Source organism: Schistocerca piceifrons, chromosome 2 (genome assembly GCF_021461385.2).
Source record: "Schistocerca piceifrons isolate TAMUIC-IGC-003096 chromosome 2, iqSchPice1.1, whole genome shotgun sequence".
Classification (NCBI taxonomy): Eukaryota; Metazoa; Arthropoda; class Insecta; order Orthoptera; family Acrididae; genus Schistocerca; species Schistocerca piceifrons.
In genome coordinates this window covers 577,449,004-577,464,657 of record NC_060139.1, presented here as the reverse complement: position 1 = coordinate 577,464,657, position 15,654 = coordinate 577,449,004, and the positions used below count along the sequence as shown (strand labels likewise).

General features: G+C 41.2%; 1 protein-coding gene across 1 annotated transcript in view; it reads right to left on the bottom strand.

Moving 5' to 3' along the window:
* Positions 1–15,654, bottom strand: part of LOC124777773 (cytoplasmic dynein 2 heavy chain 1) — an 829,086-nt gene that overhangs the window by 642,215 nt on the left and 171,217 nt on the right. The window lies entirely within an intron of this gene.

Below are 15,654 nucleotides of genomic sequence, written 5' to 3'. Positions count from 1 at the left end.
GAACCTCTTATATGATCTTTCCTCAGTCAGAGTAATGTCCCTGGCCTACATTGGTTGTATTACTAGTGACGCTATATTATTATTTAAGGTCTGTAAAATTTGGTGAGCGAACATGTCAATGGTATTCTCAGTAGATCAACTCTTCTGAAACCCAAACCATGACTTTCTGAGGATATTATTGTTGCTCAGGTGAGATGCTGTTCTATAATACACCACCCTTTCAAAAATTTTGGAAAATGATGTCAGCAGTGGAACAGTCCAATAGTTAGAAACTGTAGGAGAAGGCAGAGACTGGAATACCTCCAACAAATAATTGAGATGTAGAATGCAAGTGCTACTATAAGATGAATAGATTGGTGTAACTGATGAACTCATAATGGACAGCATAAAAACCCATCAGAGGTGTTTTAATCAAGCAAATAACTGAAAATGGGTAAATTGTGGACACATTAAGTTCTGATGGAGAAGACCTTTTTAAAAACAATGAATAAGTCATACCTTAAACTTTAATTGATAACAACATAGAGTGCAAAAAGAAAACACAAGGTACACATTACTTTTAATATAAAATGCAAGTACAGTTATATTTAAATAATTGTAATAATAATAATGTTTGTTATAACAATCACATGAATTGGTATCATTAGTAGCTCCCTTGCACGTGATGGCCACATGCCTGATTCCATTTATGCTATTCAGAGTCTCAGTTTGGCCTCCCCTTTCACATTTCTGCACTTTGATTGTTCCTTTCATCAGGAGATGCTGAATTCCTTTTGTGTGAAGTACGTAGATACCAAAGCTAAAATGAATAACTTAATTTTCTGCCTGAGGATGATGACAGCAATTCTTCACTTTCAGATAGAAATATTCATAGGAATATTGCCAGAAAAGTGGTTGGGCTTTGCAGTCATGTTTCAAGTCAATTAATTGGTCTTGGAACTTCTGATGGTATTCTCATGTTCCTTCTGAAAATCCACTGGTTATGTCACTGACTAGTCACCACATTTTTCACAGTGCTCTACCAAATATAGACACAGTGTATCACAACACATGTGCCGCTGCAGCAGCCTCAGTATTGATGCTTCACTGCTGCTAAATCAGCAGTTCATGACAAATCAGTTAATGAAATTCCCTTACCACAGCTTTTCCTCTTGAATTTGAGTTCATCATGTCTTGCACACATACTGGCAAACACCTGACAACATTACAACAGCTTGGGGAAATTAATGTATTACTCTAACAAAATTGTATTTAAAGATATTTTGTTATTAATATGTCTTCTTCAAGTTGTGCTGGTCTCATTTTTAAACTAACTGTCAATCAAAATACCATTTTAGTATTCAATTCAGCTATTATGAATTATCAAACACATACTAATAAACTTAAATTCACCTACATTTTGTCAGTTGGTAACTAACATAATCATAAAGAAAGCAAACATACAAAACGCACTACTGTCACCCCTCAGTGGCCACCTTTCCATTGCAGTGTCCATCTGTCATCTATTTACATTCCAGAGGCCCCTCAAGAAGTGAAAATGCCCAGGATGTGTGGTGCTGCTCTGTTCCACCTCTTATCGCCCAGGTTTTAAAATTTCAACCACCATTGGTAGAACAGTAGATTTCCCTATCATCTTGTCTGATGTCTTCCTTTATACATCACACACACACACACACACACATACACACACACAGAGAGAGAGAGAGAGAGAGAGAGAGAGAGAGAGAGAGAGAGATAGAGAGAGAGAGAGAGAGACAAAACTGTAGGTATTATTCTACAACAGGCTGTTACTGTTTAAGTATAACATTTCCAAATATTGGGGCAAAATTTGTTTTCATGTTATGTTAGACATAGTTACTTTTTGCCTCGAATCTTTAACTACATAAAACCTTAAATGATGTAATTTGTAGGGATATAAAGTGGAACAATCACATAGACACAGTTGTTGGTAAAGCAGGTGGCAGACTTCAATCTGTCAGTAGAGTGCTAGGGGCATAGGAGATCACTTACAAAACACTCATACAACCCACCTGTGGAAGAAGTTTCAAATCCGTCCATGTCTATTTTTGCACAGCTGCCTTCATAACAAGTACTCTGCCTGCAGAAAGTGATCTTTCTAGGGATATAATATTTACCATGACTGACTTAGAAACACCAGCAATTTTATGACTGTGTGGTCAATAAAAAGTTTTCCATTTTTTTAATTTAAAAAAAGAGGAAACTACTAGTCTTTCGTTATCTGTACTGGGAGTGAAATGAAGTAAGCAGCTTCTTATCAAAATTAGTTTCAGAGTCTTTTTGTAAAAGTGGAAGAGTCTTACTTAAAATAACTTGGTACTAGTTGGAATTCTGAGGGTATCCATAGTTAAAGCTTCCCAGATCACAATAAAAATTATATCTGCTCCTGCACTGCTGACAGCAACCTATTCTGCAAACCATCCAAATTTCTAAAATTCCATTCCATTACTGCAGAGCATGTATCTAACAGCAGTGCTCATACATAGGGACCACTACAGAGGCACCTCTGTACGGGGTGGTTCGTGTGTGGGGAAACCAGTGGAAACGCTGGTGACAATTTAGCAATATAGCTTTATTATGTCTTCAATTCTACATGAGGCAGGCATTGCTGCTAAGACGGCACTTGACAATGTTGCATCAGGGCTCCAGCCCAGCAGTTAAGGCAAGGTTACAGCCAGTTGCGACAGAGGCACTTCCTGGAGGAGTGACAGACCACATGGTCGGCCACTGCTCTTCTCTCTGCAGTGACAGCGGCATCTAAGCATGGGTTTTCACCCATGCCCCTCGGACAGGTGTGGGATGGCAGCTGGCATTGTGACACTGAGTCCCTCCCTGGGCCTCAGCATCGGCACCAGCAGGCACGGACAGCAAGCTGGTAGGCATGTGGCACCAAGTCCCGCGAAGCATCCAGTGTGGCAGCACACACACCCTGATTTCAAACCAGAGGATGCTGCTGGTCCTGCTCAGTCGTTTCACAGTCCAGCGGTGCTCTGGCATCACAGTGCGGCTTCTTCGTGATGGCCAAGTCACAGAAGTAAATGATGTCCTGTCCCCAAATTCAGCCTTATTTATACTCCACAAGTGCCCATTTGTTTCTCTAAAACCTGGTATCTAGTCACATTGACTATAACAAAAATATTCATTCAAATGGGGTGGAAATGACTGGCTAACTATATCATTCTTTGCGGGGCACTTTACTGCTGCTTTCAGCTATCATTGCCTGGCAACTCATTTGCACATCTGTTATTGTGCCCTACTTGCCAACATAGCATGATTGACAGCCACAGCCTTACTCCAAAAACCGAGCGAGGTGGCGCAGTGGTTAGCACACTGGACTCGCATTCGGGAGGACGACGGTTCAATCCCGCGTCCGGCCATCCTGATTTAGGTTTTCTGTGATTTCCCTAGATCACTTCAGGCAAATGTCGGGATGGTTCCTTCGAAAGGGCACGGCCCATCTACTGGAACTTGTATTACCACTGGATTGGGCTCCCTCATGCTACATCACCTCAAATATAAAAAAGCTATGCCAAGCAAAATCAGAATCAACACGGTGCTAGGAATGACCGCCCTTGAAGTCACTGATACTTCTATTCTGCTACTGCTCTACATGCTGTAGCATTTGTTCTGCAGCCAACCACCCTCCTTGGACTGCTATCATTCGGCTTAAGGAGTGGTCTGACCCGGCTCCCAAGTATTTTTTGGGAAGGTAAGATTATGTTTCAATAAAATCTCTTGTGGTTCGACTAGCCAGTACAGCTGTGCTTGTGTCACATTAACTAGAGTAACTCCCACCTTATCACTAGTATATGAAACGTAGACCCATTAATTAGTAGTCCACTGCCTCACAACTCCAAATGTTTTACCGCAAGAGTTTCCCTTGCTCATAACAACTACTGACCACCACCATGTCATTTTACACTGAACAGACCCAGTGCCGCTCTGCTCTCTGAAAATAAGGCTTTGGTTCAACCACCTCATCTGGACAAAGTTTCCCCTTAAATAGTTGCAGAATGCATTTATCCCAACTCATTATAGCCTCACGAGTTGGGAATACTGTGACCAGCCCAATCTGACATTCTTCGAGCTCACCCTTGCTCATCTTCAGTTGTCGATCCCCATCTCCTCTTAATAGTAACACCCCTTCTTCCCTAACTTGCATATATTTCCCAACTGTCGCTAGCTTCACCGGATAAGTGTGAACTATGTAATACCAAAATAGTGTGTGTTTCCCAGCTATTAGTATTTTCACTGATACGTGCAATCGTGCGCAATCTGTTATTACACCCACTGCTGCACTATGGTAGTATAATGGTAAGTTCTGATTACTCAGTTCCACTACTAGTTGTAACTCCAATGTCAACTCTCCTTCCACCTTCCATCCCTTCAGAAATTGCTCAGGTGACACCAAGGCTAGACTTAATTGATTATGCAGTGCCTCATGGACTGCCTCCTGCAAATTTGTTAGCTTCAAACCTTGCATCCCAGATGCTATCACCTAGCAGCTGCAATGACCTTGTCAATGTTAACCTTGCATCTAATACCTCCATATGAGCTTGCATTGCCTCCAAATCCCAGTTCATGGTACTAACCACGTTCCTGAAATAATCCATGACTTCCTTAGTCAGATGGTGGAGCATACATGTGTTGTTCAGCACACTGCTCTCCAAGTTCATAATTTATGTGGAACGCCACTCTACATTCACATTATTTGCTTCTGCTAACTCTCTTGTGGCTTCTGTGTCTTATTCAATTTGCTCACATCACTTGTATCTGCTGTCCCAAAGACTGTCTACAATATTATACCCCCACATCTACCTTAAGCTCACGCGGAACTACTTCAATCTAGAGATGGACAAAACTGTTCTTTTCAGAGATTGGATCAGAACTGGTCACTCACTGGAATGGATTAGTTCTTTTCCATGACTCACCACTCACCATTCACTCACAAAAATAAGTAAAAGGAACATACACCTTTTTAATTCAGGTCACTAAACCGGTATTTTTATTTGATTTGGTCTTATTTTGAAAGAACATATGAAGAGGAGCAATAATTTTGTATTATGGCCCTAGTAACTTTCAGATACAAAAGTTTTAAATTTTGTCTACTGCAAAAGTTATAAATATTACAACAAAACCCTAAACAGTTTTTATCAAGTGGAAAAATTTTACGGCACAATTTGCATCTGCATTTATTCTGACTGAAATTATTCCTACCGGAAATTCCTGTAGGCAGTCCTAACTCCCTTCTAAGTTTAATGGACCATTCCTATTCCCTGGATTATCTCTACCATTGTCCCTACACTCTGCTGGTAACCAAAACCTCCTCTACAACCAAAAATTCCTTCTTCAGTTCATAACACTATCGAAAAATCTTTCAGTTCAGTTTTTACTGTACATGATGGCATCACAGTCAAAATACTCAAGCTTATTGTTGATCCAGTACTGCTCACAATAACTACTGCTTCCTAGACCTTGAATCTCTTTCCTGGACAACAAACATTCATTCCCATCAGAATAGCACCAGAGATCTGATTGCTAAGAAGAGTAGCAGGGTACATTCTGTATGAGGGGAGAGCGAATGTAGCTATCAGAAAAGAACTGGGAGTAAAAATTTAAATGAGCAGATTAAAGAATACAGAAACAACTGGAAGGGTTATGTCAAAATAATAGAAGACACAGCTTTTACGATCACTGGCAACACATTACAAGTGTGATGCCAAGTCAAAGGATAAGAAGTAACAACACGCTCAAAAACATGTAAATGTTTATTGAGCTACTGAAATTTGATATATTCTTTTGAAATCAAGAACAGAAACATGATGGAAGAGTTTTCTGCATTAATGTATCATTCTGAAAGATCTCAGCTTTTGTTTGCCTCGGTAGCTGAGTGGTGAGTGTGGTGGATAGTGAAGTGGCCCAGGTTTGATTCCCAGCAAAGTTGAATTTTTTTTTTCCACTCACAGACTGGGTATTGTGTTGCGCTTACTTTCATATCATAATATGTAGCACTACTATGCCTGGATGGATACTGTCAGACAATAAACTGGAAAAAAACGGAACTTTCTTTATTTTCTGTTTTCACAGACGAGAAAGGCTTCATGTACTAATAAGGTTTGCAAATCCACATGTGCACATGGTCTATAACACATTTTTTGTAGCTTCGGAAATGTTTCCTTAAGGATGTGATGTCACATGCCATTGCAGCAGCCTAGCGCAAAATTTCCTTCCCATTCATGACAGCCACAAGAAACACATTTTGAAATCAGATGAGCTACCATTCATTTTTTCCGAACCGCCCATTATCCACTCTTTTGAAAGATCTGGCCCTTTGAATCAATTCGGGAGCAGAGTGCCCATCTCTACTTCAGTCACCTCTTGCATCTGCTCCTTTAATTTTGCATATGCCCTGAGGAAGTTCCTTTGAGACCCCTCTCTGCTTCCCACTACTAATTGCCAGTTCTCGCACACCTGAAAATACTTCTTCCAGCTTTTAAATACTAAACTTAAAGACCATTTATGGCTATAAAATACAACATATGGCTGTCTGGAAAACAAGGCTCCACCATCCATGTGGTGCTTCAGCAGTCCAGTTACTCCACCACCAGCAAAGAAGTACACTACCGCCAAAACTAGTGTTCTTTTTCTCCTTCACCTGGCAACCTGAAGAAAGGATCCATATCACCTGTCCTCCTTTAAGAAACCTGCATCTCTGAACAGTGATCATCTTAATGTTCTTCTGATACAAATAAATATGTGGGTCTGTCCCTACTACTATCAACATTACGTCCTACACTACACAGACAAATAAACTACACAAAATCGATACACATAACTACTCTCTTGACCTTAATGTATGATTCTGAGGTATCCAGACTTCCCTCTCCCACAGCCCATCATTTTGCTTTTTCCTCTTAGTCTTCCTATCTTGTCTTTACTAGCACTTCTCGTGGAATCGTCTCTGGTGCCACCTTGAATTGTCACAGACGTCCCATGTGCACACTCGTTGTCACTGTTTGAAACTGTAACATCACATTCACCAGTGACACAGTTTTAACTACTTGGTATGGGTTCTGGTATTGTGTTAAAAACTTCTTTGTCTTTCCCTTCAGCATATATGGACTCGACAACATCACCCATTGACCAACCTTATACTACAGTAATGTACCCACACACCTCATTGCCTCTTCCTGTTTCTCCAAAGATTTTGTATTTCCTCTTTGTACCCTGTTCCACCCCCCCCCCCCCCCCCCTTTAGTTTTATTGCAAAATCACAGACTGCTTCTCCCTTTCTTCCACTCTTCTGGTCAATCAAAAGGTGACACCATCTTTTTGCCATACACTACCTCTAATGGTGATAACCAGGTGCCAGTATGTACTATACAGTTATATTCATTTGTGACAAATGCTTGGTATGTCTTACAATTTGAATGATTTTAATCCAAGTTGTTGTTGTTGTGGTCTTCAGTCCTGAGACTGGTTTGATGCAGCTCTCCATGCTACTCTATCCTGTGCAAGATTTTTCATCTCCCAGTACCTACTGCAACCTACATCCTTTTGAATCTGCTTAGTGTATTCATCTCTTGGTCTCCCTCTATGATTTTTACCCTCCACGCTGCCCTCCAATACTAAATTGGTGATCCCTTGATGCCTCAGAACATGTCCTACCAACCGATCCCTTCTTCTGGTCAAGTTGTGCCACAAACTTCTCTTCTCCCCAATCATATTCAATACTTCCTCATTAGTTATGTGATCTACCCATCTAATCTTCAGCATTCTTCTGTAGCACCACATTTCGAAAGCTTCTATTCGCTTCGTGTCCAAACTATTTATCGTCCATGTTTCACTTCCATACATGGCTACACTCCATACAAATACTTTCAGAAATAACTTCCTGACACTTAAATCAATACTGGATGTTAACAAATTTCTCTTCTTCAGAAACGCTTTCCTTGCCATTGCCAGTCTACATTTTATATCCTATCTACTTTGTCCATCATCAGTTATTTTTCTCCCCAAATAGCAAAACTCCTTTACTACTTTAAGTGTCTCATTTCCTAATCTAATTCCCTCAGCATCACCCGACTTAATTAGATTACATTCCATTATCCTTGTTTTGCTTTTGTTGATGTTCATCTTATATCCTCCTTTCAAGACACTGCCCATTCCATTCAACTGCTCTTCCAAGTCCTTTGCTGTCTCTGACAGAATGTCATCGGCGAACCTCAAAGTTTTTATTTCTTCTCCATGAATTTTAATACCTACTCCAAATTTTTCTTTTGTTTCCTTTACTGCTTGCTCAATATACAGATTGAACAACATCAGGGAGAGGCTACAACCCTGTCTTACTCCCTTCCCAACCACTGCTTCCCTTTCATGTCCCTCGACTCTTATAACTGCCATTTGGTTTCTGTACAAATTGTAAATAGCCTTTCGCTCCCTGTATTTTACCCCTGCCACCTTTAGAATTTGAAAGAGAGAGAGACAAATCATTTTTCCAACTGTTCCATGAACTCTCTCTGTCCTCCCATTAGCCTGCAGATGTAGTGGTCTAGTTCTCAACGTCTCACTCTCAGCAATCAACACAATTATTTCATCAGGTCTGACGTGAAGTTCATCCCCTGGTCCACTATCATCATTTGTCACATTCTGAACTTCAATGTCCACTAATGTCTGTGTGAATGTGATCCTGACATAACAAGAAAAATGATCTATTATGGTCAGCGCAAAATGATTACCTGCTGGTGGTCAGTTGAATGGTCCTAACATGTCCACCACAATGAAACTAAAAGGTTCTGTTACTTCCAGCAATCACTGTAGCAATATCTGCTTCTGACTCAAATTGGCTCTCTGTATACTCCCCACAATTCTTGATGTATCTATCTGCATCATCCTTCCTTTCTTTCCACCAGCACTTCTCTGCCAGCCTCCTACTTGTTGTCCTGCATCCACCATGGCCTGACAAAATGTGATCATGCATTTCACATAACACTTCCAATTTTAACTTGGCTAGCGCCACCACTCATGGTCCTAATTTTGTTTCTCTGCACAATAACCCATCACGCATACCAAATTGCTGCTGTTTCTTATACAGCCTACATTCCTCATGAGTGTTCTGTGCTGCTCGTCACTCTGCAAGATTGTGATCCAGTGCCTGTATGAGCTCCGTTCAAAAAAATTCAGAGCATTTGTAATTTTGTGTGTTGCAGCAAAATACGGTTGGCATCCTGGCACACATATAGTGTTTAATCCGTAATTGCTGGAAGTTTCATTGTTGTATGTCTCTTAGTTATTGTTCAGTGCTGTATTGCGTAGTACGTGTCACACACTTTGTAAATTTTGAGATGGCAGAGCTAAAGAAGCAATGTGTCTGCATTAAATTCTGTGTGAAATGGAAGAAAACCTTTACAGAGGCACACCAAATGATGCAGGAAGCCTACGGTTGTGAGTTCTTAAGCCATACTTGGAGTTACAAATGGTTCACACAGTTTAAAAATGGCCAGATGGAAGTTAAAGATGACCCTTGTTCAGATGCCCTTTAACTTTTACCAACAACGCTCATGTCAGGAATCTCAACGTAACTGTGCATGCCAATGAAAGACTGACTGTCCCAGAGATTGCAGAAGAATGTAACATTTCAGTTGGATCATCTCATGAAATCCTGAGACAGCATCTTGGAATGCAAGGTGTTGCTACCAAGTTTGCCCCATGGTTCATGAGTCAAGACCAGAAAGACCTTCACCTCGCAATCTGTAAAGAGTTTTTGGATCGCTCAGTTGAGAATGAGATGTTCCTTAAGATAATCAGAACTAGTGATGGCATGTGGGACTACGATTATGATTCTGAGACCAAGGTTCAGTTTTCAGAATGGGTTGGGAAAGGTTCTCCAAGAGCAAAAAAAGCCCATCCGGTCAGCTCAAATGTCGAAGCCATACTTATAGTTTTCTTTGACTTTGAAGGATTAGTTCACCATGAATTTGTGCTGCATAGACAAACTGTTAATAGATGGTACTATGAGGATGTGTTTCAATACCAGCGAAGAAATGTGGGAAGGAAACAGCCTGAAATGCGGTGAAACAATTCATGACTTTTGCATCACGATACTCCACCCAATCATTCGTCCCTGTTGGCACATGACTAATGCACAAAACATGAAATCACTGTGCTGCCTCATCCTTTGTGCTCTCCAGACCTGGCCCCTGTGGACTTTTTTTTTATTTCTGAAGTTGAAAATCCTGTTGCGAAGACAAGGATTTGCAATGACAGACACAATAAAACAAAATTCGCAGAAGCCGCTTCGCTTGATGCAGCAAGAGGTGTACCAAGATTGCTTCCAGAAGTGCAACCAGCATTGAGCATGGTGTATCAATTGTGGAGGAGAGTACTTCGGAGGAGACCATGCATAATAAGTAAAAGGTAAGCGAAAAAAAAAAAAAAAATGTTGTGGGCAAAGATCCAGAACTTTTTGAACAGACCTCATATTACAGCTATCTTTCTGCTTATCCCTTCCTCATTTTTCAACTTGTGGTTTATTTCATACTCAAATTCACTGAGTCAATGGCTATCTTGTTAATCTTCTAACAGGTCTTTCATGCCTAAAACCACTATACAGCTGCATGGCCCGTTATCACCTTAAGCTTCCTTCTGTGTAAATAATATTGGTAGCATGTTATTCTGTATACTACAGTAAGCACCTCTCTCTTCGTTGTATAGTAATTTCTTTCTGTGGCATTCAATTGTGTTGATGCAAAGGCAAAAGGATGTTCTTGACCATTGACCTCCTCGCTAAAAATGCAGCCAAGGGCATAGTTTGGTGAATCACATGGCAGTACAAATTATTTCTGAAAGTCTGGAAATACTAAAACTGAAGTGGATGTCAACACCTCATTAAACTCATCAAATGCTCCCTGACATTCCTCCAACCATACAAACTTAACAGCTTTCTTCAGCAATTGCATAAATGGTCTTGCAATATCCAAAATCCCTCCACAAACCTGTTAACAATAATTTGTCGTGGTACTGGAAAATTTTGTATGGATTGCAGCAACCTCAGATCAGTCGTTCCCCCGTTCTTACTTATGACATGGCCCAAGTAGTTAACTTCCTCCGGAGCGAAGTGACATTTTTCAGCACTGAGTGTGAGACAAGCTGCCCATAATCTGGTGAATACTCCTTTTATACACTATGTTCCTGCACATCCCTTGAATGCATGATTGTGTCACCAAGATATACTAAGCAATGGCGTGGTTTCGCTCCTCTCAGTTCTCCCTCCAGCAGCCATTGGAATGTTGCCAGCACATTCATCAACCCAAAAGGTTGGTAGTGCCGTCATTTGCTGCAAAAGCTGTTTTTCGTATATCTTCAGTAGCCACTTCTAAGTGATGGTATCTCCTCTTTAAGTCCAACGTAAAGAATTGTTTGCTTTCACCTACATTATCTATGGCCTCCTTGATATTCAGAATAGGCTATGCATCTGTTGCTACCTTGCTATTCAAATAACAATAATTGCAACAAAACCAATACTTCTGTGAACCATCCATAGACTTCTTAGGTACAATTACAATTCCTGCCATGCACTATTGCTTTCTTCTACCATTCTGTCAGCTAATTGTTGATCTATGAACTTTTCTAAAATTGGTTGCAGTGACCATGTTATTCTATATTGTCTTTGGTATACCGGTGCTTCATTTCCTGTTGGAATCCTGTATTGTGTTATTGATGTGGCAGCCAATGGACTTCTCGGAAAAAACGGACCCTGGAATCCTAGCAACAGGTTCTCCAACTGTGCTCTTTCTGCTCCTTCAAATGCTTCAACTTATCACAAAATGCAGTCCTAGCAGTGTCGTGTGCCCCCTTATAGCTTACACCTCCTGTGTGGCAATCTTCCACACCTGGAATCTCTAGTGTAGCTAATACCATTCCATTTAACAACTTTACATCTTTGACGCCAAAATTATGTGCACTGATTGGTACCACTTTTCCTCCATCCCCTTCCTGTACATGTACAATACTATGTTTCACCAAACAACAGTCTTTGTCTAATACTTCACTACCCTCCGATGGTTCTGTTACACATATCATACCTACTCATAAGTTCAGTTCCACATTCACCCATAGTGATTTTCTGGTGCCTTCTGGCACACAATCATGCAAATCAAGACTTAATACTATTACTCATGGTTTAACTGGACCTTCTTGTATACTAGACACGCCTCGCAGCAGATTAACATTGACAACAGTTTCCCCTAGTCAGAATGTCTTCCCCCTCAGTTCCACTACAGATCATCAAAGGTCAATTATGGCATCATACTGATAAAGAAAATCTAGCCCTAGGACCCTGCCTAACCTCTCACATACATGAGGCACCTGTACTCAGGAGGATGATGGTTTGAAGCTGCATCCAGCCATCCAGATTTAGGTTTTCCATGATTTCCGTAAATCGCTTTAGGCATGTGCCAAGATGGTTCCTTTGACAGGACATGCCCCATTTCCTTTCCCATCCTTCCCTAATCCGAACTTGTGCTCCATCTCCACTGATCTCATTGTCGACGGGAATTTAACACTACTCTTCTCCTCCACTATGAGGCACCACTGCCTCACACTGCTTAAACATGGTTGTCCTAGTGACACTACTGACAGCAATGATCGTGTATCATTACCCCCTACCCCACGTAAATCATATCGTGGTGAGTCCCACTGCCTCCTACCTACTAATTCACTCAAGGCTACTGACACACATGCTCCTTTGTCCGACAATACTTTATAAGCTCCTTCATCCGCAACACACATTATGGCATAACTTGCATCTGCATTCATTCTGACTGAACTTATTCCTACCAGGAATTCCCGTTGGCAGTTTTAACTCCCTTCTAAGTTTAACGGACCATTCCTATTCCCTGGATTATCTCTACCATTATCCCTGCAACTCTGCTGTTGACCAAAGCCTCCTCTACTGCCGTTTCCACCAAACTGTTGGTGACCTGTGTTACTCCTGTTATGCTGTGGGTTCTGTAATTGGTACCATAGCCTCTGTACATGTCCTGTTCAATGACATTTACAACACTTAATATTCAAAGTAAATACCTGTTTTCACTCTCTTACCCCTGTCAACCTACTAATTTCTTTTTATTCCAAAGCTAACCTAATCTGCTCATGAAGATCCTTACATGCCCCTGTACACTCTCTCCTAGACATTTCTGGTGTCAAATCTCTTAAAAAAGCATGAAGTGCTAGTTGCTTGACCTCCTGCAGCACCACTTCATTTACCTCCATGTTGAATGAGAGCTCTACATGTTAATGTTCATTTTCGTAATTCTATCAACAAAGTCTTCTACTTCCTCATTATGTCTCCTGGATACCATCCCTAATTGTTACTGAAAAGACCATGTGCTATTATGCTTCATGTTATTGTTCCAGCTGCTGTCTCAAATGGTCGAAAAAAGTTTCTGTATTTCGCAATGCTTCTGTGCAGCTTACACATAATTTTGCTTCTCCTGACAATCATAACCTTGCAATCTGCAACAGCTGTTTATCTGACAAAACCCCTATGCCAGCTGATGACTTAAGATCCTCTATAAATACCAACACATCCTCAGAGCTCTACCAGAGAAAGGTGAAACAAGATTTGCCAGCCAGATCCACTCCTAGAGTTTGCAACTCCAACACTTCCATCTCATGATTCTTTCCAGCTAATTCATTAAACATAACCACATTATCCACTCACAATTGAGCCACACCTGATCCACTAATGACCACACACCTACTTCACTGGTGTCATCTTGTGTCTCTGCGACCATTATCCATAATAAAAATTATGCTACAACAAAACAATATGCGCAGAACAGTTAGTCACGAAGTGTTCTACCAAGTTACTTCTTCTGACTAATCATGAGTCACCTGAACTCTCTACATTACCTAGTCTTGTGACCAAAATGTTTACAAGTAAAGCAGTTCCACTATTGGTTCAGTACAAGGTGCAGAATGCCCAAGTAGATTACACTGAGTACAACACACAGGTACTAACAATTCATCTGTACCATTACTCTCAAATTGCAAGAGATACACACATGTTCCCCTGGTTTTGTAAATGTAACTTTCATAAAATCATGCCCTCTTAACTACAGCCCCATGATTACCACCACACAAAAACAAAATAATCTCACTCAGTCCAATGATGATGCTGCAGGCTGAGGCTCGAATAATGTGCTGCAGGGATCACACACCCTCTGCTGTTGATTGTCGCGACGTTAGCCCTCCTGACATCACTCTTCCCTCCTGACATCACTCTCTATGAACCACCTCTGTAGGGGTGGTGGATGTGTGGTCATGCCACAGGTGGTGGGGAACCAGTGTAAATGCTGTGGACAATTTAACAGTCTAACTTCACTACATCTTCAGTTCCACATGGGACAGGCATGCCTCTCCTTATGAGTCCAGATGGTGCACCTGGCATCAGCCACTAGGAAGGCACTCCACGAAGCTGCATCAGGACTCTGGGCTGGCAGGGAAGGCAAGGCCATGGCCAGTTGCAACACAGGTGCTTTCTGTCAGAGTGACATGCCAGGCAGCAGGCCCACTGCTCTTTGCTCCACAGTGGTGGAGGCAGCTGTGTGTGGGTCTCCACTCGTCCCCTCGAACAGGCAGTGGATGGCAGCTGGCACTGGAACACCAAGTTCCTCCCTGGGCCTCAGCGTCAGAGGCAGCAGGTATAAATAGCAGGCCAGTGGCGCTGTAGTACCAAGTTTTGTGAAGGACCCAGTTTGGCAGCAGAGACACAGCCTGGTCTCGAGGTGGAGGTTGCTGCTGGCTCTGCACAGTTGTCTCATGGTTTGGCAGTGATCAAGCGTCTTGGTGTGGCTACTCAGCAACTATCAAGTCCCAGAATCGAATTACATCCGGTCCTCAAATTCAGCCTCATTTATACTCCGTTACTGCCCATTGTTCCTCTAAAACCTGTGTCTAGTCATGTCGCCCATAACAAATAGACTTGCTGGAGAGTGGTGGCAATAACCCTTGACTACATTGTTCTTTGCTGCATGGGGTAGTTTACTGATCCTCTCAGCTATCATCATTTTGCAACTCACTTGCACATCTGTTATTGTGCCCTACATGCCAACATGAGTAGCTGACAGACAGTGCTGTCACCACAATACTGCACAGAGACCTCCATATTATTTTCACTCACTTACACTAAAGATTTAATACTTTTACCTCAAATACTGGGTAGGGCCACTACAGCTTAGAAACTTACCAATAAAACATAAACAAAAAACATCAACATGAATAAAAACTGAATTTTTTTCATGGAAAAGCCACTGAGCAAACCATATCGAGCAATAAATCAAACAATCGAAAAATCTAGGTTGCAATATCAACAGTATAAGGAAATGTATGGTGTGTAACAGTCTTTTTGTTGTGTTGCCTGCAACTTAATGTGATATCTTTACAGTGAGTAGCAGTCTATTCTTTTCCTTATATTGTTTATATCAAGTAAAACCCATCCATGAGGAGTATATTTTTTACCACCTGCCAAGATTTCCACTTTGTTGTTTTATCAAGACAAAAACACCTGAGATATATAACCAGAAGTATTCACTTGTTAATTTTTGAGGAAGTGGAATTACTAACAAAATCTTT